Below are 17575 nucleotides of genomic sequence, written 5' to 3' on the forward strand. Positions count from 1 at the left end.
CCCACGTACGGAGCTGGAGAACTTAGAGGAAGGCAGGCTGGGGCAGAAGGAAGTGACTGGAAGAAGGGGTCTTTGTGAGTGTTAAGGAGGCATCTCTATTAATGGACTAGTGCTGGAAGGGTAAGTTTGGACATGGGGTTGACTTAGAGGAAGCTTAGGCAAAGTCACCTACCAACCTCTGCCACCCCTGGGTAAAGGTGTCATGTTCTATGCTTTGCCTTGACTATTTTTCCCTTTCCCTAACACCACAAGAGCATGTGGACGGAGGCAGCTTTCTTAAATCAGCCGGCCTCTCTGTAGTGGTTACAGAATGTACTTGCGTAGGTTTCATGCCAGAGATTAAGCAAGGGAGCCGTGCATCTGGAAAGAACACACTAGACTTCCTTCTGGCATGGCAGTATCTGTTTATCTTGACTGATTTTATAGCAAACGTGATTGGGATATTTACTGTTCGTCTGTAAGAACTGAATGAAAAGCTGGGCATTGTGGCACAGGCTTTTAATCCCAACATTTAAGAGGCAGAAGCAGGATGATCTCAGAGTTCAAAGCCAGCCTGCTCTCCATAGTGAGTTCAGGCCAGCAGGACTACAGGGTGAGACCCTGTCTCAAAATAGTAAAGAACTGGGTGAAAAAAACAAAACAAAACAAAACAGGACAAACCATACACACTGCAACAACTAACAGCACCTAGGAAAGTCTAGAGAGTACAAAAAAATGATCAATTGTGCACCTGCAAAGAGGGGTTTCACTCTGAGGACTTGACCCACAACTAAATTGGGCCAAGATTAACCATTCCTTAATCTTCCCCCTAAACCAAGGGATCTTTCCTGATGATCATGCCTACGATTAAGGCACTGAAGACTGCTGCAGGATGTGCAGTAATGAGCTCCAGGTATCTAATGAGAGACCAGTACTGTTCTGCAAGCACTAGCGTTCAGCGCCTCATCTGAAAACGAAGAGGACCAGCTTGCTCTGCAAAAGGAGGCCCCACTGAGTCCTCACATTGGAGAGGGTGGAGAGGAAGCTCCCATTTTAAGATTCTATGTTGCTGGGAAACACAAAATCTTCTGGGAAAGGCCTTTGTTTTTGTTTTAATTAGGTAAAGATTTTACATGCAGGGAGCAAGTAGCTGACTCCGGGCTCTGAGCTGTCTCCAGAGGAAGAAAAGTTAAAAAAAAAAATCAATGTGAGGGAACAAACAAAGACATTTGATAGCAGTAGGCCTCTTTCCCAGTCCCTGCCTCACCTGAAAGTAATTGCCTGATCCAAGAAGAACACCTATGAGGGAGCAGCAGCATTTCCCTCCAGTTCTTGCTCGTCAGTTTCCGGGTGTCCCTCTGTTCTGTCGGCACCTAGTCTGAAATCAGCAGGAAAGGCCGGATGCAACCCTGGCCCTCTCCTCACTTGACAGGAGGAGGCCCTGACCTGCCTACGGATGCTGCCCATGCTGCCTCACATCCGGGACCTCATCACTGGTTCCTGCTTTGCTTGCTCTGGTTTCTTCTTACAATCCCAAGAGACCAGAGGACTGTGGAGCCAGGAAGGGACCCAACCCCAGTCTTCCAGGAAGAACTCTGGGATGCCTGAGTCTCAGCTTGCTTGTCTGTCCCTGAAGTTCATTGTGTTCTTGGACATAAATATTGATTCTGGGTGATGTTAACATTCTGTTCATAAAAGAATGTAACATATTTCTCCCACACCATATTAGACTGATGTGTTGTTTGGCCAAGAGAAGTGGAGATTTCTGGCTTCTGCAGAAAATGTGAACATTTAAATGCATGCAGCCTTCAGGAGTCTGGGGTGCAGCCTCAGAATAGCAACTAGGGCTTTTGGCTGGCTTCAGCCCCTCACTCCTCCATCCTTGGCTTGTCACTTTGGCATTCCTAATCTCTTGTAATTAGGAAGACCCTGTCTTGGACTTCCACATCTGCTTTCATCTTGAAGGCCTATAAGGTCAGCACTCAACGTTTTTAATTTTCTTCCCTTGAGGAAAAGATCTGGGAGGTCTCCTTTTTTCTTCCCCACTCCATGTGGGAGTGGAGGGCAAAGGCTTCAGACCAGAGGTGGTCCATCCAAGCATTACAACCGGGGGCCAGACAAGCCCAAGAATAGGATGTGCTGGCCGCCTTGGCAAGGCAAATTCCCCACATTCCACAGGCGCTCTTCACGGGAAATCTAACTCATGAGAAAGTGGAATCTGTGATGTGTATGCGTGCGTACTCCGGTGCCAGCACATCTCACACAGACTCTCTGGTATTTCTTAAGAGTGGTAGAGCCCATTTCCAGATGTGTGGGAAGGCAGGCTGGGTCTCAGTGCTGTCAGAGGAGGGAGCGCCCTCTGCCGTCCCAACCAGGAAGCACCGCGGTGGAGGGAAAGGACCCCAGGGGTCTGGAAAGCTGGTCTCCGTTAAAACCTCAGTGGGCTCACTGTAGCGTCCTGGAGACCTGCACCTCCTTACTCTTCACACTGCGAGCCTGCAAGGCGCTGGCTGCCCTCAGACTAGCTGGTTCTTTTGATGTTCTGTAGCTGTGAGCCAGCCAAAAATGAGGATTTGCAATAAAACTCCAGCCTCCCTCAGCATCTGCTGAGCTAGTTCCGAGGTGAGCGGCAGTGGCGCTGACTTCTGCCTGCGAACCTGGCCCGCAGCCCCAAGCCAGGCGAGACAATAGGGGCAGAGTGCCCATGAGGAGGCCTCCGGCCGAGAGGCAGCCCTGCGGCCTCACTGTGCCCCTGGAAGGAGCTGGCAGAGGCCTGGCTGGCTCCCAGAGGCTTCCAGCAGAGTGGAAGCTGCCATGGCTCAGCTCAGGCGTCCTGGCATCTCCACCGCCCGGAGCTGGCAACCCAGACAGAGGGGTCCCCGCCCCTCTGCCCTGTTTCCTGCCAAGGAGGAGGCTCTACAACACTGCCAGAGCCGATTCGCTGTGTGTTTGGGGGTGGGGGGGAGAAAGGGAGAGGGGGAGGAAAAGGAAAAGGAGAGAAAAGAGACAGAGTGGGGAATGGGGGGAGAGAAAAAGAAGGAAGGGAGAGAGAAGAAGAGTGTGGTGAGAGAGAAGGAGGTGTGTGTGTGTGTGTGTGTGTGTGTGTGTGTGTGTGTGTACGCGTGCGCGCTCCTAAAAAGCCAGGTGCACACGGCTACTGAAGCAAACTTATTGGACAACCTTTCAGTTTTGCAAGAGAAAAAAGAAACATAAGACAATCAGTTTCTGTTTTGAGGAGAAGGTTTTTATTTATTTATATTTGGCAAACTGAGCTCCTTTCTGCTGGGAGAACCGAAAACCCAATCCACCAAGCAGCCCCTAACAACAATGCCCTTTTCTCTCTCTGGGACCAATTTCCAGACAGCACAGCAGTCCTGACAAGGTCAACAAGCCGAAGCTGTGAGCACAAGATCTTTATCTACGTGGGAAATAAGAAAATCATTTGACTGATAAAAGGAAATACAATAAATAGCATCTAAATTCCTGGCTGCGTTCCCCCGAGCCCCTCCTTCACAAGAGAAAGTGCCAGGGCAGGAATACAACTGCCACTACAGCAGGTTTAAAAATAGCACACTGCACACAGCCCTTCCTACCTTCCAGAAAGACTTCATTACCGGGTCCTCAGCCCTGAGCCTGCAGAGTCGCTGCCGGCGCTTTCTTGCCCCTGCTCTGGATTTTTCTTCTTTGGAAGCATGAAGGCAGCGGGTGTGATACATTTCCCTCCTGCTCAGCTAGTTTCAGTCCTCGCACGTCTGGCGCACACAGCGGAAGTCCATTGTATTTAATGGGGTGTTAACTCTGTTTATTCTCTAGGACTTGTGCAGTAATTTTACACTCTGCAAAACTAGCAGCTTGAACCTGAAGTGCCTTTCCTCCCTCCTGTGCCACTCCAATGGGCCTCTGGCGCCAGGTTCCGCTGCAGGCCTGGAGTTCCCCAGCTGGTTCAACCAAAGTTGCTTCCCACTGCTAACACTACTGTGGGCTGAGACAGGCTTGCCTCTCTTACAGACTTGTTTTTGTCATCTATTAAATGGGGATTTGGATCTGCCTGTGTACCTAGAAGAGCTACTGGCACTGGTCCTCTGGTTCCCAGCTGGTCAGTCACAAGTGTATCTCCTGGTAAGACTGTTAAGGTAAGTGACCAGATGATCCCTGCTAGCCTAAATCTCTGAGTCGCCATCAAAACAAAGCAGGGGCTGGAGAGATGGCTCAGTGGGTAAGAGCACTTGCTGTCCTTGCAGACGACTCCATTTGGTTTCCAGCTCGCTGCTGCCTGTAACTCCAGTTCAAGAGGATCCCACATAATCTTCTGACCTCTAAGGGCACCGCACACACATGGCGCACATGCATGTACAGAGGCAAACATCAACACACATAAAAATATAGATACAAAAGTTTAAAAATAAAGCATTACTGTAGTAATAAATTATGCGAGCTATATATGAGTTCTAACTTCTGTTATTCTCAGAGCTGATTCACAAACCCAGGCCTTACGGACCATCCAGGTCTCCAACAACAGGGACATCATCTGGACCATACAGCATCTCCTCCCCTGTGTGGACATCCTGGATCTGCCTCTCGAGTTCCTAATCTATTTCTGACTCCCCCAGGCCTTTTCCATCTGGTGTCCTGGAGACGCCTCAATTCAATTTGCTCAAAACTAAGAGCAAAGCCTCTCTAAACCCACACCTTTTCCTGGATCTGACGATCTAATGAAGAGTGCCACTGCCACTGGTGCTGGAACCTTGAGTCCCCGTGCACACTTCCCCTTGGTTCTGCTCAGGGCTCTCCACCACATCAGTCCATTCACAGAAAGGAGTCCTCCCATCCTCCCATGCAGCCCTTCCTCCTCCCTGCCACCCCCGCCCTAGCTGTTAGAATCTTTTTTTGGGGGCTGAGGGGAGTAGGCAGGGTTTCTCTGTATAGCTTTAGAGCCTGTCCTGGTACTTGCTGTCAACCAAGTTGGCCTTGAACTCACAGAGATCTGCCTGCCTCTGCCTCCCAAGTGCTGGGATTAAAGGCATGCGTCACCAACACCCCACAAGCTATTAGAATCTTCAGCCCCCTGACTCTCACAACCTCCATTTATTTATTTATTATTTGTTTTGTGTGTGGGGGAACCAGGAGCGTGCACACACCATAGCACGTACATGGAAGTCAGAGGACAACTACTAGGAGTTTTTCCATTATGTGGGGCCCTATAGTTGACTTTTGTTGTTGTTTGTTTGTTTGATATATATATATATATACTCTTTGACTATGGGGGGTCTGCCTCCCAGTTCCCAAATAAATACAGGGATTAAATACAGAAACTAATACAGTACTTGGGATGCAGTTGGTGGATCCATGCTGTTTTCCATGTATTCCTCCCTTTAGAAATCTCTCTCTCTTTCTCTCCTTCCCTCGCCTTCCTCCCTTTCCTCCACCAAACACACACACACACACACACACACACATACACACACACACACACATACACACACACACGCTTGCTTCACAGAGTCTTTAGCCCTAGCTGGCCTCATTATTTAGCTGAAGACGACTTAGAGTTCCTGACCCTCCTGTTCTGCCTCCCAAACCCTGGAATAGCAAGGGAGCACATCTACACTCAGCTAGAAGTGGTATTGTAGAGCAGTGGTTCTCCAGCTGTGGGTCACGACCCCTTTCGAGGTAGCATATCAGATGTTTACATTATGGTTCTGATAACAGTAACAAAGTTACAGTTAGGAGGTAGCAACAAAAATGATTTTAGTTGAGGTCACCACAACATGAGGAACTGTGCTAAAGGGTCGCAGCATTAGGAAGGTTGAGGACCACTGCTCTAGAGCAAAGTACTGTCTCCCAGCAGCTTTACCCCTCCAATTCATCTTGTATAGATAGCTCCCTTCTGCTCTGTGAGGTCACATTTGACCACAACCTATTTCTAACCCCCTCCTTTCTTTCACAACTTTGTGGTTTTTGGAAGTCTCTGTCCCACTGCTGAGCCAGGCTTCTCTTTCTCTCTCCATATCTGCAAGCACGGGGTCGCACAGTACCAGCTCTGCGCTCCTGGTCCTGAGCCATAGGCTGTGGCATCCTGCTGCTGATCCTCTTGTCTCTACCCTTCTGGGCTGAGAGTCCTGGAGTGTGGTCATTCAGGCCTGCCTCCCCTCTTTGTATTCTCAGACCTTGACATTGTGCCTGGGACATAGTAGGTACCCGGTACGAGTTTGCTTAGTCCCATCCCTCATCTTTATGACTAATGCTTCGTTTCAGCCGTTATGCAAAGGTTAGAGTGTCTCTGAAGACTTGCTGACGTCACCCTTTTCCTCTGTGACTCCACACCCACTTTGCCACTGAAGCTGCTGGCAGTGAGGCCACTAGAGTCCTCTTTAATGACCAGGTCTCCCTGCACCCCGCCCCCAGGACTCATCTTCTGGGTCTCAGCAGTGCTGGGCACAGTTACCCCCCTTCTGAAATGACACCCTCCTCCTGGCTTTCGACAGGCAGCCTGCTGTGTGTGTCCCCCGCTTCTCTGGCTCTCTTGATCCTCTGTGTGAGGCTCAGCTACTCCTGCCTCTACATTCCTTCCTGAAGGAACTTGACTAATCTGCTCTTGAAAATACCTCCGCCAGCTTCAGCTTCAGCTCAAGGTCCTGATGTCAGTGGTCTACTTGACATCTCTCTTGCAAGTCTTTTAGGTAGATCAAGCTCCACCCCTCACCCCAACCCCAGCCTCTCCCCCCTCAGTCCTTCCCTTTCGGTAAAGGCACACACCCTCCCTGGGGTCTTGATAGCCACTGTCTTGGAAGGAGTCTAGTCTAGGGATATCCAAATATTATAGATCCCAGGAGATGGAGATCCTCAACACACACCTAAATGCTAGGCAGACGTGGCAGCCCTTCTGTAATCTCAGAACTCAGGAGGCAGTGATGAGAACTCTAGAACAAGCTGGCTAGCTGACTAGGGTCAAATTGGCAAACCCTGGGTTCAAGTGAGAGATCCTTCCTCAATATACAAGGTGAGATGCAATTGAGAAAGACACCCAACGTTAACCTCTGGCCTACACACATACCCACACTAGATATCATAGAGTCCAACCTCCCACTTGGATTCAGAACAAAACTAGATTTTATTTTATACTGGACTTGGGTGCCCAGAAAGGTCTATCCTCAGTCTACTTCCCCAGACCAGCTTCTATTTTGCCCCTAGGTCAGAAATGGGCGAGAGGTTCCCCGAATCAGATCTGGCTACCTGTTCTCTACAACTCACAAGCAGACACGGATTCTTCTTTATTCATCTTTAATTTTCCCTTCTAGTTTGTTGCTATTTGTTTGTTTGAGATGGTGCCTCACTATATAGCCCAGGCTGGCCTCAAGCTCCAGCTCTCTCAGCCTCTGAGTACTGGGATTATAGGTTTGCACTAGATTCTTCTGCATTTTTCTTGATTCTTTAAATGATTGGAAAAATGACAAAAGCTTTCAAGCCCGGATGTAACCCAGTCCCCTGTCCCCGAGGACACTCAGCACCTTCTAGGTCTTTCTCTTTCAGTCCAAATCTCTTCAGCATCTTCTAGAATTTTCTACTGCTCTTCCAAAAGTTCCTCATGCTTATCTATGGCCCTCTAGGAACACCTAGAGATAGCAGGCTTACCCTCGGAGCCTTGTACTGGTTGTTGTCTGCGTTTCTGGTACATGTCACATGACCTCTCTAGCTTGGGAACAATGTGAGGACAGGGCTAGTGTCTTATGGTCCCTTTACTGGAATATACCATCACATACCACAGGGCCCAGCACAATGTGTAGCCACACCACTTAGAAAAGCATTCCCAGTTTGGCAGTGGTGGCACATGCCTTTAATCACAGCACTTGGGAGGTAGAGGCAGGCAGATCTCTAAATTCAAGGTCAGCATGGTCTACAGAGCTAGTTCCAGGGCAGGCAGGGCTACAGAGACAAACCCTGTCTCAAAAACAAACAAAAGGAAAGGAAAGGAAGGGAGGGAGGGAGGGAGGCAGGCAGGCAGGCAGGCAGGCAGGCAGGCAGGCAGGCAGGCAGGCAGGCATTCCTTTTGAATCGTCTCCTTTTCCAACATGCCCTTATGTCTCAGAAGGGGCTGCCCCAAACAGCACCGTACAGAATCTACTTGCATAATCTGTTCCTAATTCTTTCTTTTGCTTCATTGTTTTCTTTTTTGAGACAAAGTCTTACTCTTTAGCCTAGGCCGGCCTGGGATTCACTCTGTAGCCCAGGAACTCATGGTGGTGATCTCTGCTTTAGCCTTCCAAGGGCAGGATTATCTGTGTCAGCCACCATGCCCAGCTTAGGTGTTCTATTTCAAGAAGATTCTATTTTGAGGTTTTATTCAAGCTCCCTCTGTTTTATCCCTACGGGGTGCTGAAGACAAGACAGAGGCAGGTAAATTGTAAGGACAGTTTTGTAAATCTGCAGGGGACTGATGGGAATGAAGACTAGCCGGCCAGACCCTGGCTCAGTTCACATAGACATCAGCTTCCCTATTTCAACTCTCTTCCTTGATTTTATCATCTGTAAAACTGTTGAGTGAGACTTGGTATCTGGGGCTGGGGAGATGGCTCAATGGTTAAGAGCATCCAACTGCTCTTTCAGAGGACCTGGGTTTGATTCCCCTCACCCACATGGCAGTTCACATGTTATGCCATCTTCTGATCATGTGTACCGACAGACATATGTGCAGGCAAAACACTCACACATAAAATAAATGTTTTTTAAATATATAAAAAGGTGTCTACCTTCCAAAACAATACAGAGAAACCTTGTCTCATAAAACCGAAAAAAAAAAGGTGTCTACTTGACACACTAAGATTCTCTCCAGACTTGCAGTCTGAGGACTAACTTTTTCTGGAAGTCTTGGGGTCAAGAGGAGTGCAGGGAGCAGCTTTGTCAATCCCAGCCAGTTCCTCTGAATTTCCAAAAGAGACTGTGTCAACCAGGCCCCTTCAACCCAGAACTTATCTGAGAGACAGATTTCGTTTCTTCCATTTGACAGGCAGGGAAATAAGAGCCAGAGAAAAGTGACTTTTCCCAGGATTTCAGGGGAACCACCACACTATGGCCCTAGAGTCATAACACCCCAGCGGTTCAGAAACTCTGATGTACAACTCATCTTGTAAGACAAGTCTTATTCTGTCTCTCTGGGGGTAGTAAGAAGGTTCTACACTGGGTGATAAGGATGCTGCCACCCTTAGCCCCCACTCTAAAAAGCCGGATAGTGGACAGCCTGTGCAGCCACCCATGCCACTCCTAACACACACACCTCAGAAGCAGCAGAGGTCTGCGGACTCAGGTGCTGTACTTACGAAGCTGAGCTAGGACTTGTCTAAAAGTGCCTCCCCGGTGGGAGTGGGGCTCCCTGGAGTCTCGAGGAAGCTGTGAGGGGAAATTTACTGCTGGCCAGGCAGGCCTCCTCAGCTAGCAATCTTGGGATCAGACACAGGGAGACACCCCAGCAGCTTGGGGTCCTGTGGAGGCCAAAGGCCCACATGCCTAACCTTCTCCCAAAGCAATGAGGAAAGGCATCTAGGCCCCTGGTCTACAGCTTCCAGAGTGGCTAATGAGTAGTGTCCTCACTCACAAGCTAAGACGGGATGATGCTTGTGAAAAGAGAGGTAAAGCTGAACCTGGGAGGCCTTAATTCCCAGTTCCCCAGTGGCCACAGCTGAGCAGACTCAGGGCTTGTTTCTGTTTGATTGGAACAGTCTGACATTTTGCAAGAAAGCCTTAGCACTTGGGGTTGCCTTCTGGCATTGACTAAGAGGTGCAGGTGCTCCTGTCTGGGGCTGAAGTCACACTTGGGGAAGTCAGCATGACAAGACACATTGTTGTATACCACAGGATGCTACACAAATGCCAGGGTTCTGGGGTAAAGAAAGGGCCTGCAGGAAGGGGCAGCTCCAGTGAGGTGCTGGAGGGGCACCTGCAAAAGGAAAACTTTTGTTGGAGGAGCATGAGAGGCTGTTGGGGAACCAGCAGCAGAGAGCTGGGCATTGCAGACGGAGGGTGTGGGAAAGACAGCAAACTTGCAGGTGGGAATCCGGGCCCAAGTTGGCCCTACCACTCCGCCGTAAACACTTCTGCAGGCCTTTTTGTCTGTTGTCTCATACGTATGTGGCAGAGTGAAGTTAGGACATCTCTGCTGGGTTACTGTGAGGTTTGCGTGTACCTGGAAGTGCTTTACCCTGTGTGTGTTTAATTCTCTGGAACTCATGTGTGTCTTCCTTTAGTCAGGAAGTGGGAACCCCTACTTGGCCATGAAGTCTGGACTAGTCTGATCAAATGCCTTTCTCTTCTGGGGCCTTGTTTTCTCCATTTGATGAGTAAACAGAGTTGGAGGGAGAGACCACGCTACCTTAACACAATAAGTAGATAGATGGACGGACGGACGGACGGACAGATGGACGGATGGACAGACAGACAGATTTAAATAAATAATTTTTTGAGGCAAGGTCTCACTGTACAACTCTGGCCTGGAACTTGCTATTTATTGAACCAGGCTGGCCCCAAACAGAACTCTATCCGCCTCTTCCTCCCAAGTACTGGGATTAAAGGCATACGCGTATGCCTTTAATTGGGGGCTGGAGAAATGGCTCAGTAGTTAAGAGCACTTACTCTGGAAGAGGACTCGAACTTTGATTCCTAGCACCCATATCAGGTAGCTCACAACTGTCTGTAACTCCAGTTCCAGAGGATTCAATGGCCTCTGGCATCCTCAGGCAGATACACACACACACACACACACACACACACACACACACACACACAAATTAAAAGAAAATCCTGATTTTAAAAATTAAATTCAACTTCAACTGGGTGTCTTGTATTTTATCTTGGAATTCTAACCATCCCTCCCCTAGCTAACCTCTCTCTAGGAAGAACTGCCAAAGACTCAAGAAGGATGGTTACAGAACCTCACATACTTTCTCCTTTTTTTTTTTTTGGCACGTTTGTTTGTGTTTTTTTTTTTTTTTTTTTTGCACTTTGTTAACCCATATTTATTGTCCCCAGGGTGTTAGATCACTTTGTCAACTTTTGCTCGTGATCTACTTTCCTCCATAACTGTGCTCCTTCCGTGTGAATTTTCTTTTTTTTTTTTTTTTAAATTTAGATAAGAAACAAGGTTGCTTCACAAGTCAGTTCCAGGTCCCTCTCCCTTTCCCTCCCCTCCTCCCGTGCCCTCCCCCCTTGTTTGTGTTTTTGAAATGGGATCTCATTATGTAGCCAAGACTAGCCTGGAACTCATTATATAATTCAGGCTGACCTTGGATTCAGGCAATATTCCTGCCATATGTGCTATGATTCTGTGTGTACATAAGATGCCTCCTAGGTGCTATGACTATAGACACTAGATTAGTGTCCTTCACAGGCAGTCCTGACAGCCACCTTTCTGATTCCTTCCTGGCCAGCACTCACCTCCTCCCTGGCACCTGGCATAGCGTGTGCTCCAGACAGTTGGTTCCCTGGCTGCGAACGCAGGCTCACCCTCTTGACTCCCGTCGGTGCTATTCATTATGGCCACTTGGCCCTTTTGCCTTTGCTGACGAGCACCTAACACGGTTTATTCTTCTCTAGACCCTGAAGCAGGAAGAAAGCCCGGGGTCTGGGCAGGGCTGCTGAAAGGCAGAGCCCAGCTTGGGAGGACTCCCGCCTGTCAAGGGCACTGACTCCTGCTTTTCACCCCGTGGAACAGATTTGTTCTGGGACTGTGTGAAGACAGTGTGTGGAGGGGCAGCAGCTAACAAGGCTGCGAGCTGGTTGCCTAAACATTTCGCTTGCAGGGACCACAGGTGCCCAGACACTTGGCTGGGTGCTGCTTCTGGCTATGTTTGGGAAGTTAGCACTTGAATGGGTACCTGGGTAGAACCAAAGCTCCCCTTGGGACAGATGGGCCCAAGGACAGCGGAAGGCCTAGAGGGACTAGTTGAGCAGGAACACACAATCTGCTTGTCTTCCTGCTAGAGTGGTGGTCCTCTTTATCACATTCAACTTTCAAACTGGAACTTATACCACAGTCCCCCTAGGCCTTCTCTCTCTCTCTCTCTCTCTCTCTCTCTCTCTCTCTCTCTCTCTCTCTCTCTCTCTCTCTCTCTCTCTCTCTCTCTCTCTCTCACACACACACAAACACACACACATGCGCGTGTGAGCACGTGTGCGCACATGTGTGTGTGTTTGTGCAGGGCTACACAGAGAAACCTTGTCTCCTAAATTAATTAATTAATTAAAATAAAAAGAAGAAGTTGAAAGGGAAAAAGACAGCAGATAGGGAAGCAGAAGAAAGCAAAGAGGAGACATCCCAGCCAAGGGTGAGACATCAAACACAACACCAGGAAGGGTGGCTTTGTACTTATGACACAGGGAAGCACGGGCACTTAGAGATGCTGTCATCAGAGCTAAGAAGGCTGGGGCACTTACCCTTCTACCCTCCCAGCCACAGGGACATGCCTGTCCATGTGTTGCCTTCTCTGCTTGGAGCAGGCGGAGTGGTTCTGACTGTCACAGAGACACAAGGGCTGGCTAATGGGAGCCGAAGTACGGAGATGGACAAAGGCAGAGGACATAAGGAGGGGCTTGGACAGGTCAGGGACATGCTGGGGTGGAGCTCAGGTGCAAGGGAGGGCATGCTAGGAGGTATTGCCTTTGACTGACCCACTCCAAACACACCTCCTCAAGTCTGAGTTCCCCTAAAAAATAGGCTCCCTAAAACTGTGACAGGCTATGCCCATTTCACCCCTGCCAGGCTGAAGTTCCAAGCTATTTTTGTCTTCCTCTAGTAACAATAAACCTATTGTGCATACTTCCTGACTAATCCCCAGGGTGGCCAGAGGAGGGAGAGGCAGATCCAGGGATGGAGGGCTGAACCTGGGCCAAGAATTAAAGCTGAACCACTGAGCCAAGCCAGGGGTGGGAAAGGCGATGACTCCCACGCCAGCCACTGTGCCCTTAGCCCATTTTGTGACTCCCAAGATTCTGCTCTGCAAGACACACAGAAGCTAAGGTCCCACAGCGCCTGGACAGCACTCAGACAGCAGGTGCTCCCTGCCACCACTGGGTACGGCATTCCAATTTCGTCTGCCCTACTCCATTCCTTCACATGCCATAAAGCAACTACAAGGAACCCGTTTATTCAGACAAGGGAAACTGAGGCACAGGGAGTAAGGGGCTGATCCTAATGGTTATAGCAAGGGATAAGAAGTGGTAAGAGGCAGATGTCCTGCTCAGAGCCAAGCCTGTTAAGCCCTATCCACGAAGGTCTGTCTTTCTGCTCTCTGAGACCTTGTACCCTGGGATCCATACTGGAATCCGTAAAAGCTGGTGGCATCAACTCGGGTTGGGGTGGGTCATTGGACAGGCTTTGCATGTGCTGTGGCGCCCAGCAAAACAGGGCACACCCTGAATGAGACATTTGGAGAAATGACCCATCTTGAAAAAAAAAATCTCTGCAGAGTCATAACGGAAAAACTTTGAACATTATAAGGTTTCCTTCATCTTATTTGTGGTTCAAGCCTAACTTGTTTTGATCTCATTATGGTCACTAGGCGTACCTTATTTGCTTCCGGGTTTACAGCCCTCCCCAACTATGGCTCATAGGAGGACTCCATGGAGGGGCTGTTACTGCTGGCCTATGCTCACTGTTTTAGCTCAGCAAAGATGGAGTTGCAAGCCTTCCATCAGGCAGGCCCTATGCATAAGAAGTAGTGGACATACGCCCTTCCAACTTGTTCTTGGAGGAGATCACATCTACAGACAAGTGTTGTAGACTGTAAAATGCACTTTGATCGATGGAGTTGAGCACCTTGCCAGGACAACTGGAAGCCCAGGGATAATAATACTGCTGAGTGGTCACCTCCTTCCAAGTGTGACATGGCCTACTTTTGAGGACAGTGACTTCAACACATGAGCCTTGGGGTGACAATCTGTCATCAAAACCCACCATTGGGACGATTAGAACACAACAATGCATATACATGGCCTGGCATGTAATTGGTGTGTAGCAGTGGTGGTGAGGGAAGTGCCCCAGTGAATAGAATCAAAGGACAGGCTATGTTGCTCCTTTGGAGCAGTCCACCTTGCTTTCTGAGATAGGCTCTCTCATTGGCATGGAGCTCCCCAGTTCAGCTAGGCTGGCTGACTAGTGAAGTCCAAAGAGCCCCTTGTCTCTACCTATCCAGTGTTAGGATTAAAAGGGTGCTCTTTTAGCCGGTGCTGTGGCTCAAACTCAGGCCCCCACACTTACAACAGTGTTTTCCCAACCTGCCAGACACATAACTAAATAAAGTTTAACGTCTCTTTCCCTTATGCAATCTTACTCTACCCTTCCCCTCTTTCTTCTGTTTGTCTTATGTGTTTATTATGCTGTTTCTACTGGAAACGGGTATAAAGAAGACATCTTGCCTGCCCTTAAGAGTTCAAGGAAAGCAAAAAAATGAACAGAATTCCAAACTCTGCAGGAACTCTCAGCCCTGCTCCACAGGCCAAGGACTTCTCCGTGTGAGAATGGAGGAGACATGCCTGAGTCGACTAAGAAACTTGTGCTTCAAGACTTACTCCAAGGTCTTCTATCTAATTTTGTGTTCAAATTTGGTATTTTCCCTTCCTTCCTTCCTCCCTTCCTTCCTTCCTTCCTTCCTTTCTTTCTTTGTGTTGGTTCTTTTTCTTTTTCTTTCTTTCTTTCTTTTTTTTTTGCTGTTGTTTGCTTGTTTTTGGTCAGGTGGAGCACAGAGCTCACAGAGATCTGCCTCCTGAATGCTAGGGTTGTAGATGTAATAGACCATGCCCAAGCCACCTAAGCTTCATACTCCTCCAACCATGAGGCACCCGGCTGCCTTCTAGATCTGACCTGCTTCCCTGGAAGCTCTCTGCCCAGGTTTCCGTCACCCACTGCTTCCAATTTCCCCGGGGGTCTGCTGAGTTGGCCATGCTCCAGCACGGAAGGGCATCTTTGGTGTATAGGGCTCTATTCCCTACCTGAACGGGACTTGGTGATTCTAGAAGGCTTGGCCTGTGAGTCCTCTGAGGCTGGGTCTTAAAGCTTGCTTAGTAAAGTGCTTGCTGCAGACCAAGTTTGATCCCCAGAATCCAAGTAAAAAGTCAGGCATGTTGGCCCACACTTGTAATCTTGGCACTGAGGAGTTAGAAACAAATGGATTCCTGGGACTCCTGGCCAGTCAACCTAGCATAATCAGCAAGCTCCAGGTCCCGGTGAGAAACTCTGTCTCAAAAAAGCAGGGTGGATGGTACCCAAGAAAGAACAGCATCCAGGGTTGTCCTCTGGCCTCCATACAGACACAGACACACAGACTCTCTCTCTCTCTCTCTCTCTCTCTCTCTCTCTCTCTCTCTCTCTCACACACACACACACACGTACAGAAATGTCTATGAACATATGTATGAACATATATGCACCACATATGTAAGAACATGCATGTATGCACACATGTGTACCACATAGACAGGAGCATGCACACACACATATAGGAATATTCATGCACACAAATTGTGTACCACATGTACAGGGACATGCACATATGTGCACACATACGTACTCCACATGTACAGGAACATGCATGCATGCATGCACACACACATGCTCCATATGCACACATATACATGCACTGGAATATATACATATGTATATATATATATATATATGCATGTGTGCATAAACACACACCAGTGCGAAGAAAAAAGCTTAGGGCAAAATGCAAACTAATAGATACAGAAAAAAATAAAAGTAGAAAAAAATCAGTTTTTTGCAGTTACAGAAATACTTGATTCAAGCTAGAGTCATTAATGTTCCTTATGGTTTGAATTTGAAATGTTCCCCAGAAGGCTCATGTGTTAAAGAGCTGATTGCCAGCTGATGGGGTCTTGGGAAGTGACTGGATCATGAGGGCTTTGGCTCCATCAGTAGGTTCATCCACTGAAGAATGCATAACTTAATGGTGTTTCTGGGAAGGGATAGAGCAAGCCGGGCTTCCTGTCTTCCATGAGCTATGTGGCTCCTCTCTGCCGTGCTCTCCCATCCCACGGTCTGCCTAGCCGCAAGCCAGCGAAGAGTGGGACTAGTGGGAACCCTGGAAACAGTGAGTCCTTAAACGTTATTTTTCTCAGCATTGTGTCGCACAAGAAGTGACTTACACAGATGTGAAAACTGTTAGGTGATGTTGTGATGGGAAACGGGATATTTACATAATCTCAACTATCTCCTACAAAATGCTTATTAATTACTTATAAATAGCTAAGTGCAAAATGCTTAGTAGGCAATTGTAGTGAAACTGGAATGCACTATCTTAACCAAAGGATAAAAGTTCACATGGCAGGGCTGGAGAGATGCTGCTCTTCCTCCAGAGGCCCCGAGTTCAAGTCCCAGCACCCACATGATGACTCACAACTGGCTGCAGCTCCAATTCTAAGGCATCTATGACCTCCTGTTGCTTTCCGGGACACACACATGGTGCACAGACTCAGATGCAAACAAAACACCCATACACATAAAATGAAAATTAAATAAAATAAGTCTTTTTTTAAATCAGTATCAGGCCAGGGGTGGGAGCACATAGGCATTTAACCCTGGCATCTGGAAACAGGCAGGTAGAACTCTGCGAGTTTAAGGCCAGCTTGACCTACATAGTGAGTTCCAGGACAGCCAGGGCTACATAGTGAGGCCCTGTCTCAAAATAAACAAGCAAATAAATGTAAAAGCTCAGCATCACTAGCCATGGGGCAGGTGGAACACACACATCCCAGCCCTCAGCGAGGAGGGCACCGCTGCACTTCCTCTGAACCACACAGAAGGAGAAAAACTCAAATGGAGGGAAAAAGCACAAAAGAGCCAGCCTGTAATCTTTACAAGGTCACGAAAGTAAAGACTGAGGAACTGCCAGGGACTGAAGCCCACTAAAGACACCTGGCAACTAAATCAAGGAGTGCTCAAAGGGGAGCCTTCCCAACAAAAGGCCATCACGGTGGAACTGAAAAGGGGTCTATGGGTTAGATGCCGTGTCCTTCCTCGTCATTTGGTTCCCCTGCTGCTCCCTCCCATGTCTGCTTTGGGACATACTCTAGAGACATATGCAGCAGAAAGAAGCAGTCCTTTAGGAGGACGCTTTAAAGCAGCTTTGCTTGTCATGGCCCCCAAGGTCTACCTGTGCTGCCGTACTCCAGCTGCCCTAACACAGTGCCACAGGCTTGAACACCAGACTTCTTGTTCTCATGCTTCTGGAGGCTCAAGTCCAAGATCAAAGGGCCAACTTTGCTTTTGATGACACCTTTCTTCCTGGCCAAGTCACGGCTGTTTCTTTCAGGAGCCTCACAGGGCCTTAACTCTGGGTGTGTGCCCCCTGGGTCTTTTCCTCTTCTGTCTGATACAGGGTATCACTCACGATACCCTTTAACCTTAACTCCTTAAATGTCGGTCTCCAAAAATAGTTACCTGGATATAAGAGTTTCATTATTCAAACTGTGAGAGGGCCACACCACAGTCAGTAGGGTGACTCAAATACCCATTGACAGTGAACTTCGGGAACAATGGGGTTTCTATGCAAGGGACCACTAGACCGCAAGTAGCTGCAATGGACTACAAGTC

General features: G+C 48.5%; 2 long non-coding RNA genes across 2 annotated transcripts; one reads left to right on the forward strand and one right to left on the reverse strand.

Annotated features, from left to right (window-relative positions):
* Positions 1-3205: 3205 nt before the first annotated feature.
* LOC121133478 lies at positions 3206-3700 on the reverse strand. Its single transcript, XR_005870332.1, has 2 exons — positions 3573-3700; positions 3206-3397 (listed from the first exon to the last, which is right to left on the reverse strand). It is a non-coding gene; the product is annotated as an uncharacterized LOC121133478 (long non-coding RNA).
* Positions 3701-3788: 88 nt separating this feature from the next.
* Positions 3789-4405, forward strand: LOC121133477. The gene is made up of 2 exons (XR_005870331.1): positions 3789-4112; positions 4221-4405. It is a non-coding gene; the product is annotated as an uncharacterized LOC121133477 (long non-coding RNA).
* The last annotated feature ends 13170 nt before the right edge of the window (positions 4406-17575 follow it).

Source organism: Mesocricetus auratus, unplaced genomic scaffold (assembly GCF_017639785.1).
Source record: "Mesocricetus auratus isolate SY011 unplaced genomic scaffold, BCM_Maur_2.0 Super-Scaffold_100022, whole genome shotgun sequence".
Lineage (NCBI taxonomy): Eukaryota > Metazoa > Chordata > Mammalia > Rodentia > Cricetidae > Mesocricetus > Mesocricetus auratus.